This window comes from Heptranchias perlo, unplaced genomic scaffold, assembly GCF_035084215.1.
Source record: "Heptranchias perlo isolate sHepPer1 unplaced genomic scaffold, sHepPer1.hap1 HAP1_SCAFFOLD_70, whole genome shotgun sequence".
Taxonomy (NCBI): Eukaryota; Metazoa; Chordata; class Chondrichthyes; order Hexanchiformes; family Hexanchidae; genus Heptranchias; species Heptranchias perlo.
In genome coordinates this window covers 3370937-3382022 of record NW_027139729.1, presented here as the reverse complement: position 1 = coordinate 3382022, position 11086 = coordinate 3370937, and the positions used below count along the sequence as shown (strand labels likewise).

General features: G+C 40.5%; 1 long non-coding RNA gene across 1 annotated transcript; it reads left to right on the top strand.

The window, feature by feature from the left end:
* The first annotated feature begins 1829 nt into the window (after nt 1–1829).
* Nucleotides 1830–10354, top strand: LOC137318442 (uncharacterized). The gene is made up of 3 exons (XR_010961907.1): nt 1830–2329; nt 2706–2791; nt 7772–10354. It is a non-coding gene; the product is annotated as an uncharacterized lncRNA (long non-coding RNA).
* The last annotated feature ends 732 nt before the right edge of the window (nt 10355–11086 follow it).

Sequence of the window (11086 nt, the reverse complement as noted above, 5' to 3'; positions counted from 1 at the left end):
AGTTAGAACGATTGCTCCCATCATGGTCAAGATCTCCATTGCTGGGAAGGGACTGTGTCCCACTTCAGGCACTCGGTGTCAGCATCAAGCACCCAAAATTCAGGCGCAGCAAAATGTAACAACAAAGTGCCTCAACCCAAACCTCAGAAGAGCTACTGCATCGATCATTGCTTTTCTATTTCCCAAAACAGCCCTCTCGTGGGCTAGTTTAGTGAAGTGTTTTCCTTATTACATTACAGACGATTAAAAATAAAACTGGAACATCCAAACCCGGTAGCAATTTAGTTCCACGGATGTCTGGTACAATGAATATAGATGGATATGTTCAATGTGACTCTGATATTGAGTTGGTTTACTCTCTCATATCGCCCTGGTAACGACTGTGAGAATGAAAATACCACCTCCAGCTTTCTCCAACCGCCAATTTCAAACCGTTTCTCGACAATAGAACCAAAACACAGCGCTCCGCAAAAACCCTTACAGACTCGGTCTTCATATTCACGGATTCCCAGAAGCCTGGAGCTTTTAAATAAACCCCTTACAATTAACAGTCAGTAATATTCCTGCCTAAATACAGTCCCTTCGATAACAAGTCAACCCGCCTCCTTCCATTGCAGTCCCAGACCCGATTCTATCTCCCCACACATCCCCTCGCAGACGGGTTCAGCAGTTTACAAACACCTTATTCCAGCTGATTTGGAGAATCTCGTGTGTTGGTGTTTGAGTTGTGGCGCAGAATTTCTCCGCCAGTGTTACCGTCTCACAGAGACTCTCGCCCTGAATCTGTTAAAAAAAAATGAGCATGAACTGGGACTGGAGCCGAACACATCCCCAGTTACTGTGAGGCCCGGCCCGGACATCTCATTCTCTCTGTTTTATATCAGACGGTCTCCCACCTTCATGTTCAGCACTAGAGAGAGACAAACACACACTGTCAGTCTTACACTTCCAATCAGTGTGTCTATATCACACTTGCCAACAGTATCCAACATACGTATACAGCACCAGAGAGAGAGAGAACGACAGACATATACAGTATTTGTTCCAGACTGATCTGTAAAGTTGCGTTTTCTCCAGAAAGATCCCGTTGGAGAGACAAAAGATGCGGTCTCATCTCTCATTGTTATTGTACCAGAGACAGACACGCTTTTAATCCCACACTCAGGGACAGTGCAGAGAGTGACAAAAACAATGGGCGACATTTAACCCTCTTTTGCCTGTTCTACCATCTGCAGTTATGCAGCTCACGGCCTTTTGGTATAACTCTCATTGACCGAGAGTTTCACTCCGGTTAAGTTAATCTGTGACTTTTACTGTCAGATATGAATCCTATACGGTCCCAACAAACACACCGACTCACTCTTTCCTCGTATGTTTCTCCAGGATTGGTCTGAGAAATCCTCGCATCAGTTTTATCATTAAAGGGGCCACGAATGAACAGAATCCATAGGTTCATTTCAGAACCGCTCACTTTATATCTGAAAGACTCTTTACCATCAGAAGATTCTGAGAGAAACAGCAGGGATGGAAACATCCAGTTTAATAGTTAGAGATTGTAAAGTCAGTCTGATTTCCAGCGTTAGGCACTGGTGGAATCCCATCTGTTTCCCATTCTGGTGCCTGTTCCTGCACTGCCTGTGGACCCCATTCCCTCTGACCTTTCCCCCAGACCCACTTCCTTTGCTCAGACTCGGAAAAATTCCAATTGGGGAAAGTTTCCATCGATTTTTGTATTGGGAATTAAACCAGATATCTGCGCATGCGTGACTCAGCCCCGCCCCCAGCGCTGGTCGTTGGTGAGCAGAAGAGCGCATGCGCGCTGCCCTCCCCCAGCTCGGCCTGTGGGCGCCATTCCCTCAGTGAGCGGAAGAAGATGGTTTAAAACAGCCGGGAATGGAGAGATCACGGCCCCCGGGGGAAGGGAGCAAAGAGCAGCCTCGTTACAGCAGCTCATCGCTTCGGGACCGTGTCCGCAGATGGGCTCAGAGATCGGCATTGAGTCCGGGGGAAGGGCAGGGGGAGTCCGGGGGCTGTTTGTAAGAGGCGGAGTGGATCAGGAACTGGTCCCGGAACATGGAGTGAGCGGGGGAAGGGAGAGGTCATTCTCGGGCTGTGTGTGCACAGGGTGTGTCCAGGGTAAGGGAGACAGAATGGGAAGAACCTGCTATTTAAAATCATTGCTGATTTCTCTCCCCAAACCAGTAGTGAATGTTCCTGGTTTCGTTCCAGTCTCACCCTGTTTATTGTTATTGGACAGTGAAGATTGGAAACAGAGCCGGACAGTAAGGATGTGGGGAGTTATACAAAGAGCGTCTATTGCAGGCATCAGGTGAGAAGTGTGAAGGACACATTTTAAACAGCGGCTGTTTGCTTTCAGTTGAACGGTTAGTCCCATGGGAGAGGGGATTAGAAACCTGACCTGTACAAAGGTCCCTGCCCCATCGGGTAGTCCCATTCATGGATCAGTGCAGGAGTTGAGTTTTGTCTCGATGTCACGAAATTGTTTTAAAATCGCCCAACACACCGGGTGTGCAGAAGCTGAGTGCTGCAGTACTGCAGTGGAGTCAAACACTGACACCGTTTGTATCACTGGTTTTCATTTGTGGATATTCAAAATAATTATTAACAGAGACATTAAACTGATCACTTCTGTATTTTCTACCTCACCTGTTCTTGAGTTACAAGATATATGTTTCTTTTTACAGTCAAACCCTTGAAGGATCCAGAATGAATGTGAAGTTTCCTCCATCCGAGGCAAAGGAACAGTGCAGCCAGCTCCTTCTCACACACAGTAAGTACATTATCACTCACAGAGCACAGAGACACAGACAGGTCATCAGTTCCACAGTCTCAGACAGCAGAAGTATTCAGTCCCACACTGATCCCAAGTTCCAGAGACACATTTTCAATCCAACAGTCAAACAGTGCAGGTGAGGCAGACACTGTTCCATTTCCCCCTCACTCAGTCCCGCTGACAGAGAGATACAAAAATCCCAGTCCAAAATCATGCTTTCAGATTGTCAATTTCAACAAAGGACAACTTTAGCCATGCGTTAAATCTCAGTTACCCCAAGATTCCGATTGTATGCTAGCCCAAAACTCTCTCACACACACGTGAGTTTAATACATGAAGTATCCATTCGAATTGTGTACCATTCGAATACAAATTGCAAGTCCAAAACTCATGTGCAGTATCAGATTGAGAAATGCTGTGACAGTGTAACCTGAGAAACACATTAGATACCAGTTTATAATAAACTCATAGTATGAGATTTAAAGATAAAGTGTCAATTCTGTGAGCGCACATTACACACGAGTCCAAAAATCTTATAATAAAACTTATAGATGCAGTATCAATTCCTTCAGTGCAGACTGATCTACACATTATATACCAATTCAAAAATGTCACCATATCAGGTTGAAAGATATATTATCATTCACAACAATACTGACAGAGATACAGATTTAATAGTAGTCCAAAATCATACAAATTATCTGATTAAAACCTCCAGCATCAAATCCTAAAGTGTATCCATATTTACCAATTAAATAATGAGAAAAACTACTTTAACATTAAGATATTAAAGCTACAGTATTGAATACCATAATGTAATCTGAGAGAATAATTATGGACAGATACAGAATGAATCTCACACTCAGATACAGTACAGAGACACACAAACACAGAATGAATCTCACATACCGTACCAGAGACTGACAGATGCAGAAGGAATCCCAAGCACACATACAGTACTAGAGGTTCCCAGACACAGAGTGAATCCCACACTCAAGTATGGAACCAGAGATGACAGAAACAGAATGAATCCCAAACGGGCTGACAGTACCAAGGACTGACAGATACTGAGTTCATCCCACACTCACATACAATACCAAGGACTGACAGATATGAGTTCATCCCATACTCTCATAAAGCACCAGAGACTGACAGATGCAGAAAGAATCCAACACTCACATACAGTACCAGAGACTGACCAATACAGAATGAATCCCTCACTCACAATCAGTACCAGATGCTGACAGATACAGAATGAATCCCACAGTCACAAAGAGAATCAGGAACTGACAGTCACAGAATGAATCTCACAATCACACTACTGCAGACTGAGTTACATTTTACATACCAGTTCAAAGATATCATCGTGTCAGATTGAAAGATATAGTATAAATTCCATTAGTGCAGACTGAGCTACATATTAGATATATTAGTAAATACTCATAGAGTATTATACTGAAATAAACAGTATCAATACCATTGGTTCAGATTGAGCTACACATTACATACGAGTCCAAAAACCTCATAAATGATCAGACTGGAAGATACCGTATCAATTCTATTAGCACTGCCTGACCTGTACATTACATACCAGACTGAAAATCCCATACAATATTAGACTGAAAGATACATTATCAATTCCATCAGTGCAGACTGAGCCACACATAATATAGCAGTCCAAGCATCTCATACCCTATCAGACTCAAAGATACAATATCAATTCCATAGCACGTACTGAGCTCCATGTTACTCACCAGTCCAAAAATCACAGAGAATATCAGATCGAAAGATTCAGTATCACTTCCATTATTGAAGACTGAGCTACACATCTCATTCCAGTCCAAAAATCTCATACAGTGTCAGACTGATAGATACAGTATTAATTCCTTTAGTGCAGGCTGAGCTACATATTACATACCAGTGCATAAATCTCATACAATAACAGATTGAGATACAGAATTAATCCCATTATTGCAGACTGAGCTAAACATTACATCCCAATCCAATAATTTCACTGTGAACAGATTGAAAGGTACATAATCTCTTAACTCTATTGTGAATGATAAAAATGTAATACTACTCCAAAACTCACACATGTTTGATTAAAGAAAATCGAAAAGTGTATCTATATTTACAAATTAAACACGAGATGAAGAACTGTATATAAATTAAAGTATTAAAGATACAGTTTCAAATTCGATACTGTAAACTGAAATAAGAATACAGAATGAATTCAGACTTGCACATAGTCTCAGAGACTGAATTACAGAATTAATCCCACGCTCAGATAATGTAGCAGAGAATGGCAGATCCAGAATGAATCCCACACACACACGGTACCAGAGACTGACAGATAATGAATCCCACACTCACACACAGGAGCAGAGACTGACAGATACAGAATGAATCCCACACTCACTCACAATACCTGAGACTGACAGATACGGAATGAATCCCACACTCAAACACAGGAGCAGAGACTGACAGATACAGAATGAATCCCACACTCACACACAGTACCAGAGACTGACAGACACAGAATGAATCCCACACTCACACACAGTACCAGAGACTGACAGATACTGAATGAATCCCACACACACACAGTACCAGAGACTGACAGATACAGAATGAATCCCACACTCACAGACTGTACTGGAGACTACAGATACAGTATGAATGTCACAGTCACATTACTGCAGACTGAGTTACACTTTACAGACCAGTCCAAAGATCTCATAGTGGTAGATTTAAAGATACAGTATCAATTCTATTGGTGCAGACTAAGCTACATATTAGATATATTGGTAAATACTCGTGTGATACTGAAATAAACATTATCAATACCATTGGTACAGACTGAGCTATACATTACATACGAGCCCAAAATTCACAAATGACCAGACTGGAAGATATAATTTAAATTCTATTAGCACCGCCTGAGCTCAACATTATATATCAGTCCAACAATCTCACAATTTTAGACTGAAAGATACAGAATCGATTCAATTAGTGCAGACTGAGCCACACATTATACAGCAGTCCAAGAATCTCATCCCGTATCAGACTCAAAGATACAATATCAATTCCAGTAACACAGACTGATCTGTATGTTACTCATCAGTCCAAAAATTTCATACAGTATCAGACTGATAGATACAGTATCAATTCCTTTAGTGCAGGATGAGCTACATATTACATACCAGTCCAAAAATCACCTCCAGTGTTAGACTCAGATACAGAATTATTGCAGAATGAAATACACATTACATACCAGTCCAGTAATTTCACTGTGAACAGATTGAAAGGTACATTATCATTCACAATCGAGTTCAGAGATTAAGATGTAATACTACTCCAAAACTCACACACGTCGTTTGATTAAAGAAAATCGAAAATGTATCCACATTAACAAACTAAATGCTCGATGAAGAACTGTATATAATTTAAAGTGTTAAAGATACAGTATCAAATACGATACTGCAAATTGAAATAAGAATACAGAATGAATCCAGACTTGCACATTGTCTCAGAGACTGAATTACAGAATGAATCCCAAACTGAGATAAAGTAGCAGAGAATGGCAGATACAGAATGTATCCCACAACAGACAGTACCAGAGACTGACAGATACAGAATGAATGCATCAATTATATATAGTACCTGGAGACTGACAGATGCAGAATATACCCCATGCTCACACTCAGTAACAGAGACTGACAGATACAGAATAAATCCCAGTCTCATATACAGTACCAGAGACTGACCTCTACTGGCGGTAAGCGAGAACTGTAATGAGGGAACAAATTCACATGATCTGTCATGGTTGCAGAAACAGGACAATGTGCAATGTGAGGAAAGTTTCTGTCTGTAACTTTTACTCTCGTATTTTTGCACTTTTTGACGGTGAAAAATGAAGACAATTGATTCATAATAAAGTTTTTGTTTCACTCATTCGATAGTTGTGAATTTGCCCCATTATATTTCACTGTATATTGCACAGTGTTTGTCTCTGATTTCTCAGGATGATTTACATTGCTCCTCTACCCCATTTAGACTCTTATTTTCCAAGCAGTATGTGGCCTCCTTATTCCCCCCAGCGAAATGCCCCACCTCACACCTTTCTATATTGAAATTCAATGGCCATTGACACGGCCGTTCTGCAAGCTGATTTTGTCCCAGTCTTCCTCAGTATAGACAGTATCCCCTCAATCAATTACAGAATTTAACACAGCATTACAAGTAGTGTTTGGTCCAACAAAATGTACTTACAGCTCGTCTCCATTCCCAGTTTTTCTAAATCCCACCCGTGCAATATAATGTGAAGAATGAGTTTATCTTCTGTCCCTCTCTCATCTGTAAACTTCAATGACCCGGGGTTTGGGGACATCTACTGGCCGGAAGCAGAACTGCAACAGTTCGGAACAAATTGCTGAAACCGGACAATGTGCAGTGTGAGCGTGTTTGTGATTTGTGGCAGGTATTAAATCTGATTTTTTTTTAAACCCGCCCATTAACATTTCTTGTTTGTTATTGAACAGTAAACAGAGCCGGACAGTAAGGATGTGGGGTGTTATACAAAGAGCATCTATTGCAGGCATCATGTGAGAAGATTGAAGGACACATTTTAAACAGTGGCTGTTTTGTTTCGGTTGAATGGTTCATCCCAAGGGAGAGGGGATTAGAAATCTGATATGTGCAAAGCTCCCCGCCCCATCGGGTCGTCCCATTGATGGATCAGTGCAGGGGGTGGGCCGTGTTTGGATGTCACTAAATTGTTGTAAAACAGCCCAACACACCTGGTGTGCAGAAGCTGAGTGCTGCAGTACTGCAGTGGAGTCAGACACTGACACTGTTTGTATCGCTGGTTTTCATTTGTGGATATTACAATGATTATTAACAGAGAGATTCAATTGATCACTTTTGTATTTTCTACCTCACCTGTTCTTGAATTACAAGAGATACTTTTTCTTCCAGAGGCAAATCCTTGAAGGACCCAGAATCAGTGTGATGTTTCCTCCACTCGAGGCACAAGGAACAGTGCAGCCAGCTCCTTCTCACACACAGTATGTACATTATCACTCACAGAGCACAGAGACACAGACAGGTCATCAGTCCCACAGTCTCAGACAAGCAGAAATATTTAATCCTACACTGATCCCAATCCAACAGTCAAACAGAGCAGGAGAGACAGACGGAATTTCCATTTCACAACAACTCAGTACCGATGACCGGTAGATAAATAATTCCCAGTCCAAAATCACACCCAGTATCAGATTGAAAGGCACTGTGTTAATCTCACATTAGTTCAGCCTTAGCTACAAATTAAATACCAGATAGAACTGACACATGGTACTGATCGATAGATACAGAATGAATTCCAATAGTGTACTCCGAGATTCAAATTAAATACCAGCCCACAACTCACACATTATGAGCTTAAAGATGCAGTATTCATGACAATATTGGACACTAAGATATAAATTAGATATCAGTTCAGATGTTGCCCATATTTGAATCACATATATGTCCAAAAATCTCATAGTGTCTGAATGAAATGTACAGTTTCAATTCCTTTACCGGAGACTGTGTTGCACATTAGATACAAGTCCAAAATTCTCATACAGTATCAGATTGAAAGATACAGTATCAATTCCATTAATGCAGACTGAGCTACACATCACATACCAGTCTAAAAATCTCTGTGTCAGATTGAAAGATACTGTTTCGATTTGATTAGTACAGACTGACCCACACGTTACATACCAGTATACAAATCTCACACAGTAACTGACTGAAAGATACAGTATCAATCCCATTAGTGCAGACTGAGCTGCACATTAGATACCAGTCCAGAAATCACATTCAGGGTCATGCTGAAAGATGCAGTTTGAATTCCATTTGTGCAGACTGAGCTACACAACAGACACCAGCCCAAAAATCTCAGTGTCAGATTGAAAGATACAGTATCAATTCCATTAGTGCAGATTGAGCTTCATATTATATATGGTCCAACATTCGAATACATTATCGTAATGAAAGATACAGTATCAATCCTATTCATGTTGACTAAGCTACACATTGCAAACCAGTCCAATAATCAGATCAACTCATGCTGAAAGGTACGGCATCAATACCATTATTGCAGACTGAGTTATTCCTTACACACAAGTCCAAATACAGCACACAGTGTCAGACTGAAAGATACAGTATCAATCCCATTAATGCAGACTGAACTACACATTAAATACCAGTCCAAAAATCACACAGTGTCAGCTTGAAAGATAAAGTATCAATTCCACTAGCCCAGACTGAGCTACACAATAAATACCCGTCCAATAATTTCACAGTAAGGTATTGAAATGTACATTATCATTTAAAATAGTATTCACAGAAATTAAGATATAATCCTACATCAAAACTCACAAACATTGTTTGATTAAAACAAAATCCAAAAGTGTATCCATAATTACAAATTAACGCTAGACAAAGGACCATGCATTAAAGACACAGTTTCATGCAACATACTGCAAACTGAAATAAAAATACAGAACGAATCCAGACTTGCACTTTGTCCCAGAGATTGAGTTACAGAATGAATCCTATGCTGAGATATAATACCAGAGACTGACTGTCGCAGAATGAATCCCACACTCACAGGCAGCACCAGAGTCTGACAGATTCAGAATGAATCCCACACTCACACACAGCACCTGAGACTGACAGATACAGAGTAAATCCTACATTCACACACAGTACCAAAGACTGACAAATTCAGAATTAATCCCTCACTCACACACAGTACCAGAGACTGACAGATACAGAGTAAATCCCACACTCACATAAAGTACCGGAGACTGACAGATATATTATGAATCTCACACTCACACACAGTACCTGAGTCTGACAGATACAGAGTTAATCCTAAATTCACACAGAGTACCAGAGACTGACAAATTCAGAATTATTCCCACAATCACACACAGTACCAGAGACTGACAGATACAGAGTAAATCCCACACTCACATACAGTACCGGAGACTGACAGATACAGAGTAAATCCCACACTCACATACAGTACTGGTGACTGACAGATATATTATGAATCTCACACTCACACACAGTACCTGAGTCTGACAGATACAGAGTTAATCCTAAATTCACACAGAGTACCAGAGACTGACAAATTCAGAATTATTCCCACAATCACACACAGTACCGGAGACTGACAGATACAGAGTAAATCCCACACTCACATACAGTACTGGAGACTGACAGATATATTATGAATTTCACACTCACACACAGTACCAGAGACTGAAGAGAGAGAATTAATCTCAAACTCAGAGACAGTACTGGAGACTGACAGATAAATAATAAATATACAGTCTGACATCTACTGGCCGGAAGTGAGAACTGTAACAGAGTGGAACAAATTCACATTGTCTGTCGTTGTGACAGATTCAGGACAAAGTGCAATGTGAGGAAATAGTTTCTCTCTGTAACTTCTACTCTCGTATTTTTTCATATTTTGACAGTGAAATATTAAGACAATTGATTCAGAATAAAGTTTTTGTTTCACTCATTCGATAGTTGTGAATTTGCCCCATTATATTTCACTCGACATTCCGCAATATTTCTGTCTGATTTCTCAGGACACGATTTAGATTAATACAAATAAACCGAACTGAAACAGAAATAAAAACTGAGCACAAAGCTGGAAGTTTTAATGGCGACCGTCAAAGGTGAAAGGGATAAAATAGAGAGAAAAAAATACCAAAAATGCTGGAAAGACTCAGCAGGTCCGGCAGCATCTGTGGAGAAGAGAAGCTCGGGTTAACGGGTCAGGACTATGACCCTTCTACAGATCAGAAAGATTAATCCGACATAATTTAAATAAGGAACGGGAATCAGCAGAGGGAAAAACTTCAGAAAATCAATTAATTTCACTGAATCCGGACAATTGTGTCCAATATCCACAGTACAGATCAGGGGAAATAATAATACAAAGGGACAGAGTTAAATTCAACATTATGGGGGAAATAAATGAGCTTTAAAAGTATTTTTTAATATAAATTACACCCGTTTATGTTTTGGAAGCACGATCCCTCTGAACATCATCAAATTCGGTTCCAGTCTTGGTGTTTCTGAATTAAGCGAACTGGGATTCAAACCTGTTGGAATTAACTGTTTGGAAGGCAGCTATACTCACCATTATAGCGCCTTAGTTCACTCAGAGGGAGAAATGGAGTGTTTCTGTGGAGTTTGGGTTTTGAGTTTCTGGTACTTTAA